This window comes from Salvia hispanica, chromosome 1 (assembly GCF_029641045.1).
Source record: "Salvia hispanica isolate PSC_SH4W2 chromosome 1, Shi_PSC_v1, whole genome shotgun sequence".
In the NCBI taxonomy this organism is placed as follows: Eukaryota; Viridiplantae; Streptophyta; class Magnoliopsida; order Lamiales; family Lamiaceae; genus Salvia; species Salvia hispanica.
Window position 1 is genome coordinate 60,111,868 of NC_142692.1, and position 22,444 is coordinate 60,134,311.

The window sequence follows — 22,444 nt, forward strand, 5'->3', positions numbered from 1 at the left end:
CAATGCTAACGTACATTGATTGAGAAATAATTTACGAGACCTCGTCTTTCAGTAGATAGCATAAAGACTGTCTCGCTGTTAGATCCATTCAATGCTATACCACACCAACGTCATCTTATTTCAGTAAGGCTTAGAAATAATCGGACTGACATTGCAACCTTTCACGATAGGTAGTCTAAGCCTATCTAGGTTGTGAAATAATTCTTTTTCTTTGTTTAGAACTGACCGTGTTACCTTAAAGTGGACGACGCCCACAACCGGTCTACTAAAACAAAGACTTAGACTTTGTTAAATTACTTATACATTTAAATATGCAATTAACATCCATTAAATGTACAATATAACAACATTATGACAAAAATAATCTGTTTATTCATTTGGAAAATAAAATAAGAGTTTTAACAGTATTCAATCACTCGAAAGGTGATTTCTAGTATACAAACTCTAACAATCTCCCACTTATACTCAAAACAGCTTTCGAGTATACAAAAAAATTGTGCACTACGTCTAATTCTCCCACTTATACTGAAAGCGAGTTGAGGTCTCGAGCGAGTCGAACTCCCATTCCTTCTACATGGCGTTCGAACGGTTTGACCGCCAATGCCTTAGTGAAGGGATCTGCCAGGTTGTTCTCTGACGCAATCTTGACCACTTGTATGTCTCCTCTCTGCACTATATCTCTGATGATATGATACTTCCTCTCAATGTGTTTGCTCGCTTTGTGAGCTCTTGGTTCCTTCGAATTAGCCACAGCACCAGAATTGTCACAATAAATGGTGATGCTCTTGGGCAGATCGTAACCACACCTAAGTCCATAAGAAAGTTCTTGAGCCATACAGCCTCCTTTGCAGCCTCCGAAGCGGCCACATATTCGGCTTCCATGGTAGAGTCTGCAATGCATTTCTGCTTTACACTCTTCCAAATAACGGCTCCACCTCCTAAGGTAAACACATAGCCAGAAGTAGATTTCCTCGAGTCCTGATCAGCTTGAAAGTCTGAATCAGTATATCCCAAAGGGCATAGCTCGCCTGCTTTGTAAACTAGAACATAGTCCTTAGTCCGTTTAAGGTACTTGAGTATGTTCTTTACTGCAGTCCAATGTCCTTGGCCAGGATTTGATTGATATCTTGCTACCATGCCAACAGCAAACCAAATATCGGGTCTTGTACAAAGCATATCATACATGAGACTACCAACAGCCGAGGCGTATGGTATCCTTCTCATCTCTGCTATCTCAGATGCTGTCTTAGGACACATCTCTTGAGATAAATGGATGCCATGTCTAAAAGGTAAGAAACCTTTCTTGGCATCTTGCATGCTAAAGCGACTAAGTACAGTGTCGATGTAGGGTTCTTGGGATAAGCACAACATTCTTTTCTCACGATCCCTAAGGACCTTGATACCTAGAATGTGTCCCGCGTCTCCCATATCCTTCATCTCGAACTGGTTCGACAACCAAGTTCGTACTGATGACAACATCTTTTTATTGTTTCCAATTAGAAGAATGTCATCTACATATAAAACTAAGAACACCACATTCCCTTTTTCTACCTTCTTGTACACGCAGCTCTCGTTAGGGCATTTCTCGAATCCAAACTTATTAACAGTTTGATCGAAACACTGATTCCATGATCTAGATGCTTCCTTGAGGCCATAAATGGCTTTCTTAAGCTTCCAAACCATGTGCTCTTTGCCCTTGACGGCATAACCCTCGGGTTGTTCCATGTAGATGGTCTCCTCAAGACTGCCGTTCAAGAACGCAGTCTTAACGTCCATCTGCCATACATCCCAATTCATGTAAGCTGCAATAGACAATAGTATTCGGATCGATTTGAGCATGGCCACTGGGGAGAAGGTCTCGTCGTAATCGACACCTTCCTTTTGGGTATACCCCTTAGCCACTAGTCTTGCCTTGAAGACTTTAACTCGTCCATCGAGTCCACGTTTACGTTTGTATATCCATTTGCTCCCAATGGCAGTACAGCCTTCGGGTAGGACGGATAAATCATAGACGTCTTTGTCTATCATAGATTGTAGTTCCGAATCCATTGCTTTCACCCATTCGCAATGATCGATATCCGCCTGCGCCTCTGCAAAATTCCAGGGATCTGGTACACTACTGTCCGAGGAGTGATCCATAGATTCTCCCAAACCAATGTACCTTTCGGGCTCATGAGAGACCCTCCCACTGCGGCGCGGCACTACAATGTTAGGTGTAGAAGTTGAAGGTTCGGGAATTGGTTGTACTAATGGTACGTGTTCTAGGTTAATGGAACTTGTGACTGAAGTGAGCTCATCAAGAGCTACCTCACTGCTGGGTTTATGATTCATAACAAAGTCTTCCTCTAAGAATGTCGCGTGAGTACTCACAATGACTTTCTTGTCTCGGAGACTATAGAATTCATAAGCTTTCGAACCTTTGGGGTACCCTATAAACAAACATACCTCTGTCCTTGAGCCCAGCTTAGTTGGATCCTTTTCCAAAACATGAGCTGGACACCCCCATATCTTGAGATGTTCTAGATTAGGCTTACGCCCGGTCCACAACTCATATGGAGTAGCAGGAACAGATTTTGACGGTAAATTGTCTAAAATATGACTCGCGGAAAGCAAGGCATGTCCCCAAAACGAAATAGGCAGTCGTGCATAACTCATCATCGATCGGACCATATTTAACAAGGTCCTATTCCTTCTTTCAGCTACGCCATTCTGCTGAGGTGTGCCCGGCGCAGTCGTTTGGGATTCAATTCCCTCTACTGATAAGTAGTCCAAAAACTCAGCACTGAGGTATTCGCCTCCACGATCAGATCGCAGGCTCTTGATACGTTTTCTATGATGCGTCTCAGCATAAGCCTTAAACTCCTTGAACTTGTCAAAAGCTTCAGACTTAAAGCGCATCAAATAAACATATCCAACTTTCGAGTAATCACCAATAAAAGTGATGAAATAGCGAAAGCCGCCTCTTGCCTCGGTTGACATTGGTCCACACACATCAGTATGAACGAGTTCTAGTGCTTCCTTGGCCCTATTTCCTTTCACTCTAAAAGGTCTCTTGGTCATCTTGCCTTCCAAACAGGATTCGCACGTGGAAAATGATTCAGTATCTAGCCCTTTAAGAAGGTTTTGATCCACAAGTGTTTGAATCCTCCTTTGGTTGGCATGACCAAGTCTAAGGTGCCATAAGTACGTTTCGTTCATTGAACTTGAAGGTTCTTTTCTTTTCTTTGAAATTTTCGATGCATTATTGAGTTCTAATTTGCGATCATTATATTGTGTAGATACGATTGTGTACAGATTGTTTTCCATGATACCACGACAGATATAAGAACCATCTTTCTTAATAACACAACTGTCATTAAAAGAAATCGAATATCCATCAAAAACCAATTTAGAAACTGAAATTAAATTTCTTCTAAAAGAAGGTATCAACAAAACATTCTTCATAATCAAAAATCTATCACTACTAAAACGCAAATAAACGTCTCCCACTGCAACGGCCGCCACTTTAGTAGCGTCGCCCAGCTGAACTTCGATCTCTCCATCATATAGCCGTCTTGTCACCTGCATTAAGTCAGGATCAAAACAAATATGATCAGTAGCTCCAGTGTCAATAACCCAAGTATGAGAAGAAGTCGAAGCCAAACATGACTCAACAACTAAAGCTTGGTGCATACCTGTAGCCTTGCTCCTTTTAGGGCAATCTGGCTTCCAATGCCCCTTCTCTCCACACATGAAACACTTTCCGGTTTGCTTCTTTCCCGACCTCCTCTTTTTCTTTCCCTTAGCATCTTTAGGTGCAACCTGGTTTGTCACTTTCTTCTTTCCTGCGCCAGGCCTAGGGCCAGAGGAACGATGTGACGAACTAACCATCGCAGCCTTAGCTTGGTTCATGAGATCTTCCGCCGACTGAAGTTCAGTCAACAACTCAGCCAAGGTGTAATTCCTTTTGTTCATCTCAAAGTTGAGCTTGAACTGTTGGAAGCTAGGGGGCAGACTCTGAAGGATAATAGTAACTTGGGACTCGGCATCAATGACGCCTCCCAATACTTCAATTTGATTGAGATGGCTCATCATCTCGAGGACATGATCCCTCACAGACGAGCCTTCCTTCATAGTCTTGCACATGATACTCCGAAAGGCTTGAGACTTAGCCGTTCGATTCTGAGTACCAAAGAGATTCGTGAGATTTTCCATAATCTCGGTGGCAGTTGCCATGGCGGCATGCTGATGTCTAAGCACTGTTGACATGGAGGCCAACATATAACACTTAGCCATCTCATTCGCCTTGTGCCACCGTCTATGGGCATCTCGCGCTGCCTGCGCGGCATTAGCCGCCGGCACTGGGGGCCGAGGAGTAGTGAGCACAAACTTGTACTCATCAGCCGTGAGAACGATGTCCAAATTTTGTTTCCATTCTATGTAATTTTGGCCCTCGAGTTTGTTTTCTTTAAGAATTGCAGAAAGAGAATTGAGTGACATTTTGACGATTTAGGTTGCACTGCAAAACAGAATTATTTACTATTTGTCATAAACTTATGTGAAGAAATTGAGTAGGTTAATGTAATACCCGCTCGTTTTCTTTTGAGTTAAGTTGTAAAGGTTCACCAACTTGAAAATTTTCGTCACTCTCTTCTTATGATGAAATAAATAAGAACTCGTTAATTTGTGTTACTTAAGTGCCGATTAGATGCAAAATAAAAATATGTTCGATACACATCTAACGAAGAAGAATGTGAAGAATTTACTTTCTAGCTAAGAAAGTGCTACTACTTTCCAAATTACACTTTAGCTTACTTAATTAAATACATGTGGGTTTAAGAAAAAGGAAATTTGAATGCTAAGTACAAATTATACAAGTATGGGCCTAGAGCTTGGAAGAGGGACTTTTTTTTAGTGCAGCTTCCACCCTTGGACTTCGACTTCCTCCTCAGACCCAAACCCTTTCTCGGCCCTTCTGATTTAACACGAGCCATGTAACATGAAGACCAAGAGCAATCAAAGAAAAAAAAAATTAATAACCCTGCAAGTATGGAGACTAACTATCTCCTAAGTAGAGAAAAGTGAGCAACAACCTTTCAAATATAGACCCAACACTTGCCAAAAGAGGCAAGAACAGCTGCAACTTTTGACCCCTCAACAAACCCTGCAAAAAGGAGAAGAAAGACAACAAATGGCATGAATGCATAGTCCTTATGTCCTTAGAATACCACCAATTCTCAGTTAAAGAGTGCTGCATAAGAATCACTAAAGGTGAGATTTTCTGCCACGTAGCAACAAATGGTACAGCAGCCATTTAAGGCTCAAGAGTACACCAAAGCTCGGCCTATAAAGGCCCCTCCACACCACACACCAACTCCTTTCACCCACACTTCAAAATTCAGCAAAAACAGAGAGTTAGAGGGTAGAGCAAGTAGTGAGCAGCAGCAAGTCAGCCACTCCTTCAATTTTCAGAGGTAATACACCTCCACCCTTTCCTCCCAATCATTCTTCATGCCATCATATAGAGTCACCACAACTTAGGAATCACAATCAATATAAAACAAGCACGATAGGCTGCCTTTATGCTATAGTTTTGTAGCAAGTTCTTTTAAGGGTTAAGCTCTTTCCAGTGAGCAAACAAATAAATCCCAACAAGTTCAAGAAATCCCCATTAATCACAATATAGAGCTTCTGCCACAAACTCAATTAATGGATTCAATAATCAAACTCCCACAAGATCAAAGCTTGAACATCACCAATAGTCAAGAATCGATTTTTACATAGGTTGCTAAATAAACCCCGATTTGAGCTAAGCAAAGGAAGGCAGCAAAAAAAACTTAGCTTATAGAGAGGAACCGGAGGAAGGGAAAGGCGACGCCTTCTCCCTAACCGGGGCAGTAACGGCTGTTCCACCGCGTCGGGAAGCGGCGAGGCCTCAGCCGTGCGGCGACGGCGGAACTGGCTGGCGCGACGGAGATGCCGAGAACTCCTCCGCGATTTCAACGGAGAGCGGCGGAGGAGCACAGGAGACAACCCCGCCTTACGGAGTGTCTGACTGCGACGGCGGTGCTGCCTCGCTGAGCTCACGTACGCAACGACACCGGCTGTCACCGGTCCAGGGCCGGCTTCGGGCGGCGGTGCTGTGTAGCAGCTGAGAGATCGAGCTCATAATCCGGCGAGAGGCGTCGACGGTGGCGGTGAGAATGAGGCGATACCGCCGAGAGAGAGAGGAGGGAGAATGGATTAGGGTTGTGTGTGTTGAATTGGGGATTTTGTGTTTTGTTGAGAGAGAGACACCGATGGTTTAGGGAAGGGAGTAGTTGGGCTTCATTTTTTTTTGTTGTTGGGCCTCTTTAGTAATAGGATGGGCCACCAAATAATTAAAGTATGGACCAAGAATTTAATTAAACCATGGACTCTCCTACGTTATGGATTAAATAATAGTCCGCTAATTAGTTCCACGAGGATAAGTCTAATTTTTCCGGAATTTAGTATAAGTGCTCAAATGATTAATTTTAAGAAATCATGATACGCTAACGATGAGTAGACCACGAGCCTAATTTTTTTTAGTACTTGAATAAATGGCATAGGAGGTAGTACCCTCTAGTTAAGCAATTGTTTTAAATTAATTAAATCTACTGATTTGATTAATATTTAAGAATTCTAGAATTCTTCTAGAAAATTTTTTTTAAAGGAAGAATAAAATGATCACGCACTTAGGATGCATTCATGCTTAAGCTTAATGGATATCTCAAAATCTAATTAAGTATCTTTTTATTTCCTAAAGGGACGTCTTCGAACGTCATCTAAGACCAAGTTAAGGAAATTTCGGAAGGAGCTTTAGCTTTTGAGGTGGGCATTCTTTTAAAATGTGTTTTTAGTATGAAAATGTGATTCTTTGCTCAAGTATGTTGTCATGCCATGTTTTGTTTTATGATTACCTATCTGCTTGGCTATGCCAATTTAAGTTAAAACGAATTCGGGTCCCAGTAGGGCCGCAAACCCTACTCGGACTAGTGTACACATAAGGGGACCGTGAGCTAACAAAAGGGGTTGGCCGGTCCAGTGACCGTCGTGGAATGTGGCCACATTCCCGGTTCACACAAAGTTCAGATATGGTATATCTATGTTACGTGATTGCGCAATCAAAAAAAAAATCTTTATAAAAGGAAAAGTGTTTAGAGACTCGGGCCTTTTAAATAAAAACCCCGTGATCTCTCAACTGTGGCTTGACAATTAAAACCAAAAACTGTTTTGGCAATGTGCTCATTGAGTATATCAAATACTCAGCCCTGCATGTTTCTTTTCTAATGTGCAGGTTGAACGTGGACGGGCAGGCGATGGTGTTGGGTATGAATTCTCGAATAAGTCAATAGGTAGCCCAGGGTAGTATGTCTCCATACATACTGCCTTGTCTTGGACGTTTCCGCTGTAATAGGATTCTATGTTAGAAGGATTGTGAACCTAGACCGCACTCTGACTTTATGTTGTCCCATTTCACTTTCACCTGCGAGACTTTTGTCCTAGGTTTCATCTTATAAATCATGTTTATTTTCACCCCTTGATCCTAAGGTGCTTTTTGAATCACGTTTAGATGCAGTCACTATCATTAGGAAGTTTGTGGTTGTGACAGTTAAACCATAAAACTTTTCAAATTCTCACAACTGTAAAATTAAAATTTTGTACCCTCAAGCAGAGGTCAATACGCATTAAAATCTTAACATTTTTACTGGTCACAACACCGACGAATAGTCCAGAGACCGCAGCACGGCATGGCCGCCAAATGTTGCCTAAGCACGACCATCAGATTTAGCATTACAGAATCTCGTTTCTACAACACACTCCCATAACAATGCTCGTGCGTTGATAACAAGACCAAGCTATCTCGTAAATTCTGTTTGAACTTCTGAAACTTGTAATTTCTTAGGATTATTGTCCCCACAGCATGGGTGGCGATAATATTAGAAACCACTTTCTAGTCCATACTATTTACAAATGAGAAGTCCACCTATACGAACTCGCTATTTCTTAGGATTATTGTCCCCACAGCATGGGTGGCGATAATATTAGAAATTAGCTTCATAAGTTGTGGACCAATCGATGGAGACCATATACAAACATAGTTCGTAATTATCGCTTAGATATTTAAGTTATGGTTTTTCATTAATTATCCTTAGCCTTAGTGCAGATTAAAGGCTTAATTAAATTCTGTTGGTATTTAATTGACTGGATAATTAAATCTTTTATAATCTTTTAAACATCTTATTAAAGGATAATATATTAATTACTAAAGATTAATCCATATTCATGTCTTCTATAAGATTTATCTAAAATAATTAATTATTTATATCTTTTACGGACATGAATAAATAATCTTAAATTAATTCCTTATTAAGATTGGGAAGAGAATATATTTTATTATTTAATGAAATCCTACATATCTATCCTAATTAGGATTCTAGATATATAATATAATTTAGGAAACTATTTAATTATTCTTATCTACATCATCTAGGATATAAAATATTCATAGATATAGAAAATAATCAAAATATTCCTAAAATCTAGGGAAATCTTCCCAAAATATTTTATTTCAATTAAATAATAATATTTTAATGATATCTATTAATTTAGGAATTAAATAATCATTAAAAATAAGATTTCATCGATATCTCGTCGCACGAGGTTCGCACGCACGACGAACAACGAAATCACACCGGGGTGGATCCGCCGGGACGGCGACTTCGCCGCCCAGCCACCGCCGGCAGCCCGCGCTAAGCGCGGCAGCTCCCGCTATTCCCACTGCAGCGCGAAAGCGCCGCTTTCTCCTTCGGTCGACGTCCGCCACAGAGCGGCTAACGCCGCGCCTTACCGGCGGACTCCCGCCGTCGCCTGCGACATGCTGCCGGGTTGCAGCGGCCACCGCACAAGGCAGAGCCACTCCCAATCGGCGTCGCGCAACTTGGGTCGAACTAGGGCTAGGGTTAGGTTAGGGTTAGGGTTTCTTGGCCGGAAGGAATACCGCCGCTGCTCTCGAACGAGCAGCGGCTACCGTCTACCTCCGCGACCGTCGATCGCCGCGTGAATGGAGGAGCAGCCGTCGCGTTCTTGCCGGCGGCGCGGACGAGCCCACGCTCGTGTTCGCGTCGCCGCATGATCGCATTCTAGCTCCTTTTCGATCGTCCCGTGAGTGCTCGGAGACTGCCGGTCCGGTGGTCACGCCGGCGGCGCACACGAGGCCACTCTCGTCCGTGCGTCGCCGGTCGATCACCCTTCATTCTCCCACTCGCTCGACAACCCTAATTGGATCGCGTGTCGCGCGATTCGTCTCGGCGCAAGCGCCGACGAATCGCACGTCTCTAGCGTTCCAAAAATTTGAGTTCTTTGTTTCGATAGTTCTTGTGTTCATCATGCATAAAAATATAACAACTAAAAACAAGAACATGCTTCGTAAACAAAAAGCGCATGCATACATGAATTTCGCGAAATTTAAATCCAAATAATCAGAGCCAAAGACTGGCTCTGATACCAATTGTAGGGGTTGGCAGCGGAAGCGCATTCATAAATCAATTACATAATAATCAGATCTATTTAGCGGATTATTTAGACAAATTCTATTCGCGTAATCATCTCACGTATCATGCTCATAACTCAAATAATCACATGCTTTAAATTAAATGAAATCTAAAACATGTTGTTCTAGGGTTTAGCCATTATACCTTGATGATTCTCCAAAGAATCAAAGATAGCTAGCGCCTTCTCCTCGTGAAGATCTTTAGTACAAAACCACGGATCTTCTGACTGGTTCCCGGACTGTGAACTGATATCAGGGTTAGAGAAAAAATTCGACCGCCGAAAATTTGAGATAAAAACCAAGTATATTTTCTGTCTCCTTTATTCTCCTACTTATAATAAGTCACATATTGGGCCCAGACAGGGATCTATGGAAGGCTTTGGATATGGGCTCCTCCAATTAGCTTTTTACTAATTAAATTAAACCCAATTTAATATAAGCTTAAAATTGGAATATTACGAGCAGCCACTACAGAAGTAATACTGCACTCCCCATCCAAATCCGAAATTACAAGTACTTCGGGTTTCCAATACTTTATATTTATTTCCCGCACTTAAGATAGAAACATCCATTAATTAATTATTGTCTGCTATGGACTTAATTAATTAATATCTTATTTATTCCAAGAGAGGACTCAGCAAGAAAATCTTATTTATTATTCATAGAGTAATTAAACTCCAACTAGCTAGGTTCCGAATAATAAAACCTTATTCCAAGCTTCTCTTGAGGATGTTATCAAACGAGACTCACCTCGCGCACGATTCAACATAATAGCAATCCTAGCACCGCTAGATACTAATCACCACTACCCAATATACCAGGCTTATTGGGTTACGAAAAACCCGCACCATTTGGTAAGTCAAAGTAGTGCATAATCAATACCGTATGCTCAATGCTAACGTACATTGATTGAGAAATAATTTACGAGACCTCGTCTTTCAGTAGATAGCATAAAGACTGTCTCGCTGTTAGATCCATTCAATGCTATACCACACCAACGTCATCTTATTTCAGTAAGGCTTAGAAATAATCGAACTGACATTGCAACCTTTCACGATAGGTAGTCTAAGCCTATCTAGGTTGTGAAATAATTATTTTTCTTTGTTTAGAACTGACCGTGTTACCTTAAAGTGGACGACGCCCACAACCGGTCTACTAAAACAAAGACTTAGACTTTGTTAAATTACTTATACATTTAAATATGCAATTAACATCCATTAAATGTAAAATATAACAACATTATGACAAAAATAATTTGTTTATTCATTTGGAAAATAAAATAAGAGTTTTAACAGTATTCAATCACTCGAAAGGTGATTTCTAGTATACAAACTCTAACAAGGCCTACGCACCGCACCAATTCAAGCCGAATCTTTTCTTGTGTGTCTTTCTTTATAGTAATTAATTGTTTTCTTTTATTCAATATTAATTTAATGAGTTTTCCTTTACAGTGTTTTTTTTATATTAATTTGTAGTGTTTTTTTTTTTTTACTGAAAATGGGCTCAAAATCAACAGCACTATATAATTACAACCTTTAACAATATTACGCGGGATCCCATTCTAAGCCAAAAATAACACATAATTGATAAAAATCGCTAAACCAAATTTTCCATAATCTAAGCAGCAGCTTTATTAGGTGATTTCGCAGCCTTGGCGGGCTTCTGCTCCTTGGTGGGCTTTTCACCGCCAGTCTTCTTCCTCATCGTTCCTCACAGCCAACAGAATGTGCCTCGGGATGATCCTGTTCTTCTTGTTATCCCAAGCCGCATTTCCAGCCAACTACAACACCTCAGCAGCAGCTAAATACTCGAGAACGGCAGCCATGTACACCGGCGCACCAGTGCCGACACGCTGCGCGTAACAACCTTTCTTGAAGTAACGGCCAATTTTGCTGATGGGAAACTGGAGACCGGCTCTAACGGAGCGGGATATCGGCTTCTTTTAGGGGCTGCCGCCCTTCATCCCTGCTGCGCCTTTCTTCGGTTTAGCGGCAGCCTCCATTAGAAATGAAGATTGAACCATTTGTGAGTATTGAATCTTAATGACTTTCTCGGATGCGTCGTAGGGTTATATTAATTTGTAGTTATAACTATATTGGGTTCATTCTTTACGTAATTGCTTTTCGCATATCGGTTTGCTAATATTTTAGGTTCGCAATTTAGATTCTATAGTTTTCTAGCATTGAGTTCATTCTCTCTATAGACAAATTCCTTTATGAGTCATTTTCATATGTTAATTAGAAGAGTATTTGTGCTGCAGGTTTGTAGTTTATAATTCCTTTTATATCCGAAGAAACTACGTTAAAAAGCATAATTTTTATTCAAAACAATAAAAGTTTATACTATCCCACATCCAACACGAGAAAGAAAGTTATATTCGAATCATAAGTATAAAAGAAGACGTGCGTAGATGTTGAAGCTCATACCTTTCTCGGCCTTTTGACAAAGATCAAGTGTAGTGTCTATTCTTCTCAGTCTGATATGTGGGCCATCGGCTCACGCGATATTAAATATATTTTTTGAGGGTAAGGATCTATCGAAGTAGCTTGCTACTTGGGTCTTCAAGCGTCGCCCATGTGTTGCACTATTACACGGGCCTGGCGCACCAAACCAATTAAAGTTGAATCTTTACCCGAGTGTCTATCTTTAAAGTAATTAATTTTTTTTATTTAATACTCCCTCTGTCCCATTAGAAATGAATCGTTTTTCTTTTTGGTCTGTCCCATTAAAAATGAAACATTTCTAAAAATGGAAACAATACTCTCTCTACTTTTTCTTCTCACTTACTTTACTCTCTCTTCATTAACTCACAAAATAACACTACATAAAATCATGTGCCGAAAAGTAAATGTTGCATATTTAATGGGACGGAGGGAGTATTAATTCTATGAGTTTCCCTTTACAGTGTGTTTTTTATATTAATTACTAGTTATAACTACGTTGGGATCTCTCTTTACGTAATTATTTTTCACATATCGGTTTGTGGATATTTTAAGTTCGCAATTCAGATTCAATGGTTTTCCAGCGTTGAGTTCATTCACTCTATAGACAAATCCCTCGAGAGTCATTTTCATATGCCAATTAGAAGAATATTTGTGATGCCGGATTATAGTTTACAATTCCTTTTGTATACGATGAAATTATGTTAAAAAAGTATAATTTTGATTCAACGCAATTGAAGTTTATATTATCCCACATCCAACATGATAAAGAAAGTTGTATTCGAATCATAAGTATAGAAGAAGATGTGCGTAGATGTTGAAGCTCATACATTTCTCGGCATTTTGGCTAAGATCAAGTGTAGTATCTGTTGTTATCAGTTGAAGTGTTGCACATACATTGCACTATTGCACAGGCCTGCGCACCGCACCAATTCAAGCCGAATCTTTTCTTGTGTGTCTTTCTTTATAGTAATTAATTGTTTTCTTTTATTCAATATTAATTTAATGAGTTTTCCTTTACAGTATTTTTTTTATATTAATTTGTAGTGTTTTTTTTTTTTTACTGAAAATGGGCTCAAAATCAACAGCACTATATAATTACAACCTTTAACAATATTACGCGGGATCCCATTCTAAGCCAAAAATAACACATAATTGATAAAAATCGCTAAACCAAATTTTCCATAATCTAAGCAGCAGCTTTCTTAGGTGATTTCGCAGCCTTGGCGGGCTTCTGCTCCTTGGTGGGCTTTTCACCGCCAGTCTTCTTCCTCATCGTTCCTTACAGCCAACAAAATGTGCCTCGGGATGATCCTGTTCTTCTTGTTATCCCAAGCCGCATTTCCAGCCAACTACAACACCTCAGCAGCAGCTAAATACTCGAGAACGGCAGCCATGTACACCGGCGCACCAGTGCCGACACGCTGCGCGTAACAACCTTTCTTCAAGTAACGGCCAATTTTGCTGACGGGAAACTGGAGACCGGCTCTAACGGAGCGGGATATCGGCTTCTTTTAGGGGCCGCCGCCCATCCTTCCTGCGGCGCCATTCTTCGGTTTAGCGGCAGCCTCCATTGGAAATGAAGATTGAACCCTTTGTGAGTATTGAAGCTAAATGACTTTCTCGGATGCGTCGTTGGGTTATATTAATTTGTAGTTATAACTATATTGGGTTCATTCTTTACGTAATTGCTTTTCGCATATCGGTTTGCGAATATTTTAGGTTCGCAATTTAGATTCTATAGTTTTCTAGCATTGAGTTCATTCTCTCTATAGACAAATTCCTTTGTGAGTCATTTTCATATGCTAATTAGAAAAGTATTTGTGCTGCAGGTTTGTAGTTTATAATTCCTTTTATATCCGAAGAAACTACGTTAAAAAAGCATAATTTTGATTCAAAACAATAAGAGTTTATACTATCCCACATCCAACACGAGAAAGAAAGTTATATTCGAATCATAAGTATAAAAGAAGACGTGCGTAGAGATGTTGAAGCTCATACCTTTCTCGGCATTTTGACTAAGATCAAATGTAGTGTCTGTTCTTCTCAGTCCGATATGTGGGCCATCGGCACATGCGATATTAAATATATTTTTTGAGGGTAAGGATCTATCGAAGTAGCTTGCTACTTGGGTCTTCAAGCGTCGCCCATGTGTTGCACTATAACACGGGCCTGGCTCATCAAACTAATTAAAGTTGAATCTTTACCTGAGTGTCTATCTTTAAAGTAATTATTATTTTTTATTTAATATTAATTCTATTAGTTTCCTTTTACAATGTGTTTTTTATATTAATTACTAGTTATAACTACGTTGGGATCTCTCTTTACGTAATTATTTTTCACATATCGGTTTGTGGGTATTTTAGGTTCGCAATTCAGATTCAATGGTTTTCTAGCGTTGAGTTCATTCACTCTATAGACAAATCCCTCGTGAGTCATTTTCATATGCCAATTAGAAGAATATTTGTGATGCCGGATTATAGTTTACAATTCCTTTTGTATACGATGAAATTATGTTAAAAAAGTATAATTTTGATTCAACGCAATTGAAGTTTATATTATCCCACATCCAACATGATAAAGAAAGTTGTATTCGAATCATAAGTATAGAAGAAGATGTGCGTAGATGTTGAAGCTCATACATTTCTCGGCATTTTGGCTAAGATCAAGTGTAGTATCTGTTGTTATCAGTTGAAGTGTTGCACATGCATTGCACTATTGCACAGGCCTGCTTACTGCACCAATTCAAGCTGAATCTTTTCTTGTGTGTCTTTCTTTATAGTATTTAATTGTTTTCTTTTATTCAATATTAATTTAATGAGTTTTCCTTTACAGTGTTTTTTTTATATTTTAATTTGTAGTGTTTTTTTTTATTGAAAATGGGCTCTAAATCAACAGCACTATATAATTACAACCTTTAACTATATTACGCTGGATCCCATTCTAAGCCAAAAATAACACACAATTGATAAAAATCGCTTAACCAAATTTTCCATAATCTAAGCAGCAGCTTTCTTAGGTGATTTCGCAGCCTTGGCGAGCTTCTGCTCCTTGGTGGGCTTTTCACCGCCAGTCTTCTTCCTCATCGTTCCTCACAGCCAACAGAATGTGGCTCGGGATGATCCTGTTCTTCTTGTTATCCCTAGCCGCATTTCCAGCCAACTACAACACCTCAGCAGCAGCTAAATACTCGAGAACGGAAGCCATGTACACCGGCGCACCAGTGCCGACACGCTGCGCGTAACAACCTTTCTTCAAATAACGGCCAATTCTGTCGATGGGAAACTGGAGACCGGCTCTAACGGAGCGGGAGATCGGCTTCTTTTAGGGGCCGCCGCCCTTCCTCCCTGCTGCGCCTTTCTTCGGTTTAGCGGCAGCCTCCATTGGAAATGAAGATTGAACCCTTTGTGAGTATTGAAGCTAAATGACTTTCTCGGATGCGTCGTTGGGTTATATTAATTTGTAGTTATAACTATATTGGGTTCATTCTTTACGTAATTGCTTTTCGCATATCGGTTTGCGAATATTTTAGGTTCGCAATTTAGATTCTATAGTTTTCTAGCATTGAGTTCATTCTCTCTATAGACAAATTCCTTTGTGAGTCATTTTCATATGCTAATTAGAAAAGTATTTGTGCTGCAGGTTTGTAGTTTATAATTCCTTTTATATCCGAAGAAACTACGTTAAAAAAGCATAATTTTGATTCAAAACAATAAGAGTTTATACTATCCCACATCCAACACGAGAAAGAAAGTTATATTCGAATCATAAGTATAAAAGAAGACGTGCGTAGAGATGTTGAAGCTCATACCTTTCTCGGCATTTTGACTAAGATCAAATGTAGTGTCTGTTCTTCTCAGTCCGATATGTGGGCCATCGGCACATGCGATATTAAATATATTTTTTGAGGGTAAGGATCTATCGAAGTAGCTTGCTACTTGGGTCTTCAAGCGTCGCCCATGTGTTGCACTATAACACGGGCCTGGCTCATCAAACTAATTAAAGTTGAATCTTTACCTGAGTGTCTATCTTTAAAGTAATTATTATTTTTTATTTAATATTAATTCTATTAGTTTCCTTTTACAATGTGTTTTTTATATTAATTACTAGTTATAACTACGTTGGGATCTCTCTTTACGTAATTATTTTTCACATATCGGTTTGTGGGTATTTTAGGTTCGCAATTCAGATTCAATGGTTTTCTAGCGTTGAGTTCATTCACTCTATAGACAAATCCCTCGTGAGTCATTTTCATATGCCAATTAGAAGAATATTTGTGATGCCGGATTATAGTTTACAATTCCTTTTGTATACGATGAAATTATGTTAAAAAAGTATAATTTTGATTCAACGCAATTGAAGTTTATATTATCCCACATCCAACATGATAAAGAAAGTTGTATTCGAATCATAAGTATAGAAGAAGATGTGCGTAGATGTTGAAGCTCATACATTTCTCGGCATTTTGGCTAAGATCAAGTGTAGTATCTGTTGTTATCAGTTGAAGTGTTGCACATGCATTGCACTATTGCACAGGCCTGCTTACTGCACCAATTCAAGCTGAATCTTTTCTTGTGTGTCTTTCTTTATAGTATTTAATTGTTTTCTTTTATTCAATATTAATTTAATGAGTTTTCCTTTACAGTGTTTTTTTTATATTTTAATTTGTAGTGTTTTTTTTTATTGAAAATGGGCTCTAAATCAACAGCACTATATAATTACAACCTTTAACTATATTACGCTGGATCCCATTCTAAGCCAAAAATAACACACAATTGATAAAAATCGCTTAACCAAATTTTCCATAATCTAAGCAGCAGCTTTCTTAGGTGATTTCGCAGCCTTGGCGAGCTTCTGCTCCTTGGTGGGCTTTTCACCGCCAGTCTTCTTCCTCATCGTTCCTCACAGCCAACAGAATGTGGCTCGGGATGATCCTGTTCTTCTTGTTATCCCTAGCCGCATTTCCAGCCAACTACAACACCTCAGCAGCAGCTAAATACTCGAGAACGGAAGCCATGTACACCGGCGCACCAGTGCCGACACGCTGCGCGTAACAACCTTTCTTCAAATAACGGCCAATTCTGCCGATGGGAAACTAGAGACCGGCTCTAACGGAGCGGGAGATCGGCTTCTTTTAGGGGCCGCCGCCCTTCCTCCCTGCTGCGCCTTTGTTCGGTTTAGCGGCAGCCTCCATTGGAAATGAAGATTGAACCATTTGTGAGTATTGAAGCTAAATGGCTTTCTCGGATGCGTCGTTGGGTTATATTAATTTGTAGTTATAACTATATTGGGTTCATTCTTTACGTAATTGCTTTTCGCATATTGGTTTGCGAATATTTTAGGTTCGCAATTTAGATTCTATAGTTTTCTAGCATTGAGTTCATTCTCTCTATAGACAAATTCCTTTGTGAGTCATTTTCATATGCTAATTAGAAAAGTATTTTTGCTGCAGGTTTGTAGTTTATAATTCCTTTTATATCCGATGAAACTACGTTAAAAAAGCATAATTTTGATTCAAAACAATAAGAGTTTATACTATCCCACATCCAACACGAGAAAGAAAGTTGTATTCAAATCATAAGTATAAAAGAAGACGTGCGTAGAGATGTTGAAGCTCATACCTTTCTCGGCATTTTGACTAAGATCAAATGTAGTGTCTGTTCTTCTCAGTCCGATATGTGGGCCATCGGCTCACGCGATATTAAATATATTTTTTGAGGGTAAGGATCTATCGAAGTAGCTTGCTACTTGGGATTTCAAGCGTCGCCCATGTGTTGCACTATTACACGGGCCTGGCGCACCAAACCAATTAAAGTTGAATCTTTACCTGAGTGTCTATCTTTAAAGTAATTCATTTTTTTTATTTAATACTCCCTCTGTCCCATTAGAAATGAATCGTTTTTCTTTTTGGTCTGTCCCATTAAAAATGAAACATTTCTAAAAATGGAAACAATACTCTCTCTACTTTTTCTTCTCACTTACTTTACTCTCTCTTCATTAACTCACAAAATAACACTACATAAAATCATGTGCCGAAAAGTAAATGTTGCATATTTAATGGGACGGAGGGAGTATTAATTCTATGAGTTTCCCTTTACAGTGTGTTTTTTATATTAATTACTAGTTATAACTACGTTGGGATCTCTCTTTACGTAATTATTTTTCACATATCGGTTTGTGGATATTTCGATTCAACACAATTGAAGTTTATATTATCCCACATCCAACACGACAAAGAAAGTTGTATTCGAATCATAAGTATTAAAGAAGATGTGCGTAGATGTTGAAGCTCATACCTTTCTCGGCCTTTTTGCTAAGATCAAGTGTAGTATCTGTTGTTATACCTGTTTAATATCTGACATGTGGGCCATCGGCTCTGACGATATTAAATTTATTTTTTGAGGGTGAATATCCATCAAAGTAGCTTGCTACTTGGGTCTTCAAGTGTTGCACATGCATTGCACTATTGCACAGGCCTGCGCACTGCACCAATTCAAACTGAATCTTTTCTTGTGTGTCTTTCTTTATAGTATTTAATTGTTTTCTTTTATTCAATATTAATTTAATGAGTTTTCCTTTACAGTGTTTTTTTATTTATTTTAATTTGTAGTGTTTTTTTTATTGAAAATGGGCTCTAAATCAACAGCACTATATAATTACAACCTTTAACTATATTACGCTGGATCCCATTCTAAGCCAAAAATAACACACAATTGATAAAAATCGCTAAACCAAATTTTCCATAATCTAAGCAGCAGCTTTCTTAGGTGATTTCGCAGCCTTGGCGGGCTTCTGCTCCTTGGTGGGCTTTTCACCGCCAGTCTTCTTCCTCATCGTTTCTCACAGCCAACAGAATGTGGCTCGGGATGATCCTGTTCTTCTTGTTATCCCTAGCCGCATTTCCAGCCAACTACAACACCTCAGCAGCAGCTAAATACTCGAGAACGGAAGCCATGTACACCGGCGCACCAGTGCCGACACGCTGCGCGTAACAACCTTTCTTCAAATAACGGCCAATTCTGCCGATGGGAAACTGGAGACCGGCTCTAACGGAGCGGGAGATCGGCTTCTTTTAGGGGCCGCCGCCCTTCCTCCCTGCTGCGCCTTTCTTCGGTTTAGCGGCAGCCTCCATTGGAAATGAAGATTGAACCATTTGTGAGTATTGAAGCTAAATGACTTTCTCGGATGCGTCGTTGGGTTATATTAATTTGTAGTTATAACTATATTGGGTTCATTCTTTACGTAATTGCTTTTCGCATATCGGTTTGCGAATATTTTAGGTTCGCAATTTAGATTCTATAGTTTTCTAGCATTGAGTTCATTCTCTCTATAGACAAATTCCTTTGTGAGTCATTTTCATATGCTAATTAGAAAAGTATTTGTGCTGCAGGTTTGTAGTTTATAATTCCTTTTATATCCGATGAAACTACGTTAAAAAAGCATAATTTTGATTCAAAACAATAAGAGTTTATACTATCCCACATCCAACACGAGAAAGAAAGTTGTATTCAAATCATAAGTATAAAAGAAGACGTGCGTAGAGATGTTGAAGCTCATACCTTTCTCGGCATTTTGACTAAGATCAAATGTAGTGTCTGTTCTTCTCAGTCCGATATGTGGGCCATCGGCTCACGCGATATTAAATATATTTTTTGAGGGTAAGGATCTATCGAAGTAGCTTGCTACTTGGGTTTTCAAGCGTCGCCCATGTGTTGCACTATTACACGGGCCTGGCGCACCAAACCAATTAAAGTTGAATCTTTACCTGAGTGTCTATCTTTAAAGTAATTAATTTTTTTTATTTAATACTCCCTCTGTCCCATTAGAAATGAATCGTTTTTCTTTTTGGTCTGTCCCATTAAAAATGAAACATTTCTAAAAATGGAAACAATACTCTCTCTACTTTTTCTTCTCACTTACTTTACTCTCTCTTCATTAACTCACAAAATAACACTACATAAAATCATGTGCCGAAAAGTAAATGTTGCATATTTAATGGGACGGAGGGAGTATTAATTCTATGAGTTTCCCTTTACAGTGTGTTTTTTATATTAATTACTAGTTATAACTACGTTGGGATCTCTCTTTACGTAATTATTTTTCACATATCGGTTTGTGGATATTTCGATTCAACACAATTGAAGTTTATATTATCCCACATCCAACACGACAAAGAAAGTTGTATTCGAATCATAAGTATTAAAGAAGATGTGCGTAGATGTTGAAGCTCATACCTTTCTCGGCCTTTTGGCTAAGATCAAGTGTAGTATCTGTTGTTATACCTGTTTAATATCTGATATGTGGGCCATCGGCTCACACGATATTAAATTTATTTTTTGAGGGTGAATATCCATCAAAGTAGCTTGCTACTTGGGTCTTCAAGTGTTGCACATGCATTGCACTATTGCACAGGCCTGCGCACTGCACCAATTCAAGCTGAATCTTTTCTTGTGTGTCTTTCTTTATAGTATTTAATTGTTTTCTTTTATTCAATATTAATTTTATGAGTTTTCCTTTACAGTGTTTTTTTTTTATTTTAATTTGTAGTGTTTTTTTTTATTGAAAATGGGCTCTAAATCAACAGCACTATATAATTACAACCTTTAACTATATTACGCTGGATCCCATTCTAAGCCAAAAATAACACACAATTGATAAAAATCGCTAAACCAAATTTTCCATAATCTAAGCAGCAGCTTTCTTAGGTGATTCCGCAGCCTTGGCGGGCTTCTGCTCCTTGGTGGGCTTTTCACCGCCAGTCTTCTTCCTCATCGTTTCTCACAGCCAACAGAATGTGGCTCGGGATGATCCTGTTCTTCTTGTTATCCCTAGCCGCATTTCCAGCCAACTACAACACCTCAGCAGCAGCTAAATACTCGAGAACGGAAGCCATGTACACCGGCGCACCAGTGCCGACACGCTGCGCGTAACAACCTTTCTTCAAATAACGGCCAATTCTGCCGATGGGAAACTGGAGACCGGCTCTAACGGAGCGGGAGATCGGCTTCTTTTAGGGGCCGCCGCCCTTCCTCCCTGCTGCGCCTTTCTTCGGTTTAGCGGCAGCCTCCATTGGAAATGAAGATTGAACCATTTGTGAGTATTGAAGCTAAAATGACTTTCTCGGATGCGTCGTTGGGTTATATTAATTTGTAGTTATAACTATATTGGGTTCATTCTTTACGTAATTGCTTTTCGCATATCGGTTTGCGAATATTTTAGGTTCGCAATTTAGATTCTATAGTTTTCTAGCATTGAGTTCATTCTCTCTATAGACAAATTCCTTTGTGAGTCATTTTCATATGCTAATTAGAAAAGTATTTGTGCTGCAGGTTTGTAGTTTATAATTCCTTTTATATCCGATGAAACTACGTTAAAAAAGCATAATTTTGATTCAAAACAATAAGAGTTTATACTATCCCACATCCAACACGAGAAAGAAAGTTGTATTCAAATCATAAGTATAAAAGAAGACGTGCGTAGAGATGTTGAAGCTCATACCTTTCTCGGCATTTTGACTAAGATCAAATGTAGTGTCTGTTCTTCTCAGTCCGATATGTGGGCCATCGGCTCACGCGATATTAAATATATTTTTTGAGGGTAAGGATCTATCGAAGTAGCTTGCTACTTGGGTTTTCAAGCGTCGCCCATGTGTTGCACTATTACACGGGCCTGGCGCACCAAACCAATTAAAGTTGAATCTTTACCTGAGTGTCTATCTTTAAAGTAATTCATTTTTTTTATTTAATACTCCCTCTGTCCCATTAGAAATGAATCGTTTTTCTTTTTGGTCTGTCCCATTAAAAATGAAACATTTCTAAAAATGGAAACAATACTCTCTCTACTTTTTCTTCTCACTTACTTTACTCTCTCTTCATTAACTCACAAAATAACACTACATAAAATCATGTGCCGAAAAGTAAATGTTGCATATTTAATGGGACGGAGGGAGTATTAGTTCTATGAGTTTCCCTTTACAGTGTGTTTTTTATATTAATTACTAGTTATAACTACGTTGGGATCTCTCTTTACGTAATTATTTTTCACATATCGGTTTGTGGATATTTCGATTCAACACAATTGAAGTTTATATTATCCCACATCCAACACGACAAAGAAAGTTGTATTCGAATCATAAGTATTAAAGAAGATGTGCGTAGATGTTGAAGCTCATACCTTTCTCGGCCTTTTGGCTAAGATCAAGTGTAGTATCTGTTGTTATACCTGTTTAATATCTGATATGTGGGCCATCGGCTCACACGATATTAAATTTATTTTTTGAGGGTGAATATCCATCAAAGTAGCTTGCTACTTGGGTCTTCAAGTGTTGCACATGCATTGCACTATTGCACAGGCCTGCGCACTGCACCAATTCAAGCTGAATCTTTTCTTGTGTGTCTTTCTTTATAGTATTTAATTGTTTTCTTTTATTCAATATTAATTTTATGAGTTT

The 22,444-nt window shown here is 39.1% G+C and overlaps 9 non-coding genes and 9 pseudogenes across 9 annotated transcripts; 12 read left to right on the forward strand and 6 right to left on the reverse strand.

The window, feature by feature from the left end:
• Positions 1 to 11,170: 11,170 nt before the first annotated feature.
• On the reverse strand, positions 11,171 to 11,555 carry LOC148934261 (putative histone H2A.2; annotated as a pseudogene).
• A 420-nt stretch (positions 11,556 to 11,975) lies between these two features.
• LOC148934262 (U2 spliceosomal RNA) lies at positions 11,976 to 12,164 on the forward strand. Its single transcript, XR_016134772.1, has one exon. It is a non-coding gene; the product is annotated as a U2 spliceosomal RNA (small nuclear RNA).
• A 656-nt stretch (positions 12,165 to 12,820) lies between these two features.
• LOC148934263 (U2 spliceosomal RNA) lies at positions 12,821 to 12,990 on the forward strand (annotated as a pseudogene).
• A 193-nt stretch (positions 12,991 to 13,183) lies between these two features.
• Positions 13,184 to 13,568, reverse strand: LOC148934264 (putative histone H2A.2; annotated as a pseudogene).
• A 423-nt stretch (positions 13,569 to 13,991) lies between these two features.
• Positions 13,992 to 14,180, forward strand: LOC148934265 (U2 spliceosomal RNA). The gene has a single exon (XR_016134778.1). It is a non-coding gene; the product is annotated as a U2 spliceosomal RNA (small nuclear RNA).
• Positions 14,181 to 14,632: 452 nt separating this feature from the next.
• On the forward strand, positions 14,633 to 14,740 carry LOC148934266 (U2 spliceosomal RNA; annotated as a pseudogene).
• Positions 14,741 to 14,993: 253 nt separating this feature from the next.
• On the reverse strand, positions 14,994 to 15,378 carry LOC148934267 (putative histone H2A.2; annotated as a pseudogene).
• Positions 15,379 to 15,801: 423 nt separating this feature from the next.
• Positions 15,802 to 15,990, forward strand: LOC148934268 (U2 spliceosomal RNA). The gene has a single exon (XR_016134779.1). It is a non-coding gene; the product is annotated as a U2 spliceosomal RNA (small nuclear RNA).
• Positions 15,991 to 16,442: 452 nt separating this feature from the next.
• Positions 16,443 to 16,550, forward strand: LOC148934269 (U2 spliceosomal RNA; annotated as a pseudogene).
• A 253-nt stretch (positions 16,551 to 16,803) lies between these two features.
• On the reverse strand, positions 16,804 to 17,188 carry LOC148934270 (putative histone H2A.2; annotated as a pseudogene).
• Positions 17,189 to 17,611: 423 nt separating this feature from the next.
• Positions 17,612 to 17,800, forward strand: LOC148934271 (U2 spliceosomal RNA). Its single transcript, XR_016134776.1, has one exon. It is a non-coding gene; the product is annotated as a U2 spliceosomal RNA (small nuclear RNA).
• Positions 17,801 to 18,286: 486 nt separating this feature from the next.
• LOC148934272 (U2 spliceosomal RNA) lies at positions 18,287 to 18,483 on the forward strand. Its single transcript, XR_016134771.1, has one exon. It is a non-coding gene; the product is annotated as a U2 spliceosomal RNA (small nuclear RNA).
• A 258-nt stretch (positions 18,484 to 18,741) lies between these two features.
• On the reverse strand, positions 18,742 to 19,126 carry LOC148934273 (putative histone H2A.2; annotated as a pseudogene).
• Positions 19,127 to 19,549: 423 nt separating this feature from the next.
• LOC148934274 (U2 spliceosomal RNA) lies at positions 19,550 to 19,738 on the forward strand. The gene has a single exon (XR_016134773.1). It is a non-coding gene; the product is annotated as a U2 spliceosomal RNA (small nuclear RNA).
• A 486-nt stretch (positions 19,739 to 20,224) lies between these two features.
• LOC148934275 (U2 spliceosomal RNA) lies at positions 20,225 to 20,421 on the forward strand. The gene has a single exon (XR_016134767.1). It is a non-coding gene; the product is annotated as a U2 spliceosomal RNA (small nuclear RNA).
• A 258-nt stretch (positions 20,422 to 20,679) lies between these two features.
• LOC148934276 (putative histone H2A.2) lies at positions 20,680 to 21,064 on the reverse strand (annotated as a pseudogene).
• Positions 21,065 to 21,488: 424 nt separating this feature from the next.
• LOC148934277 (U2 spliceosomal RNA) lies at positions 21,489 to 21,677 on the forward strand. Its single transcript, XR_016134774.1, has one exon. It is a non-coding gene; the product is annotated as a U2 spliceosomal RNA (small nuclear RNA).
• Positions 21,678 to 22,163: 486 nt separating this feature from the next.
• LOC125185846 (U2 spliceosomal RNA) lies at positions 22,164 to 22,360 on the forward strand. Its single transcript, XR_007170333.1, has one exon. It is a non-coding gene; the product is annotated as a U2 spliceosomal RNA (small nuclear RNA).
• Positions 22,361 to 22,444: the final 84 nt, after the last annotated feature.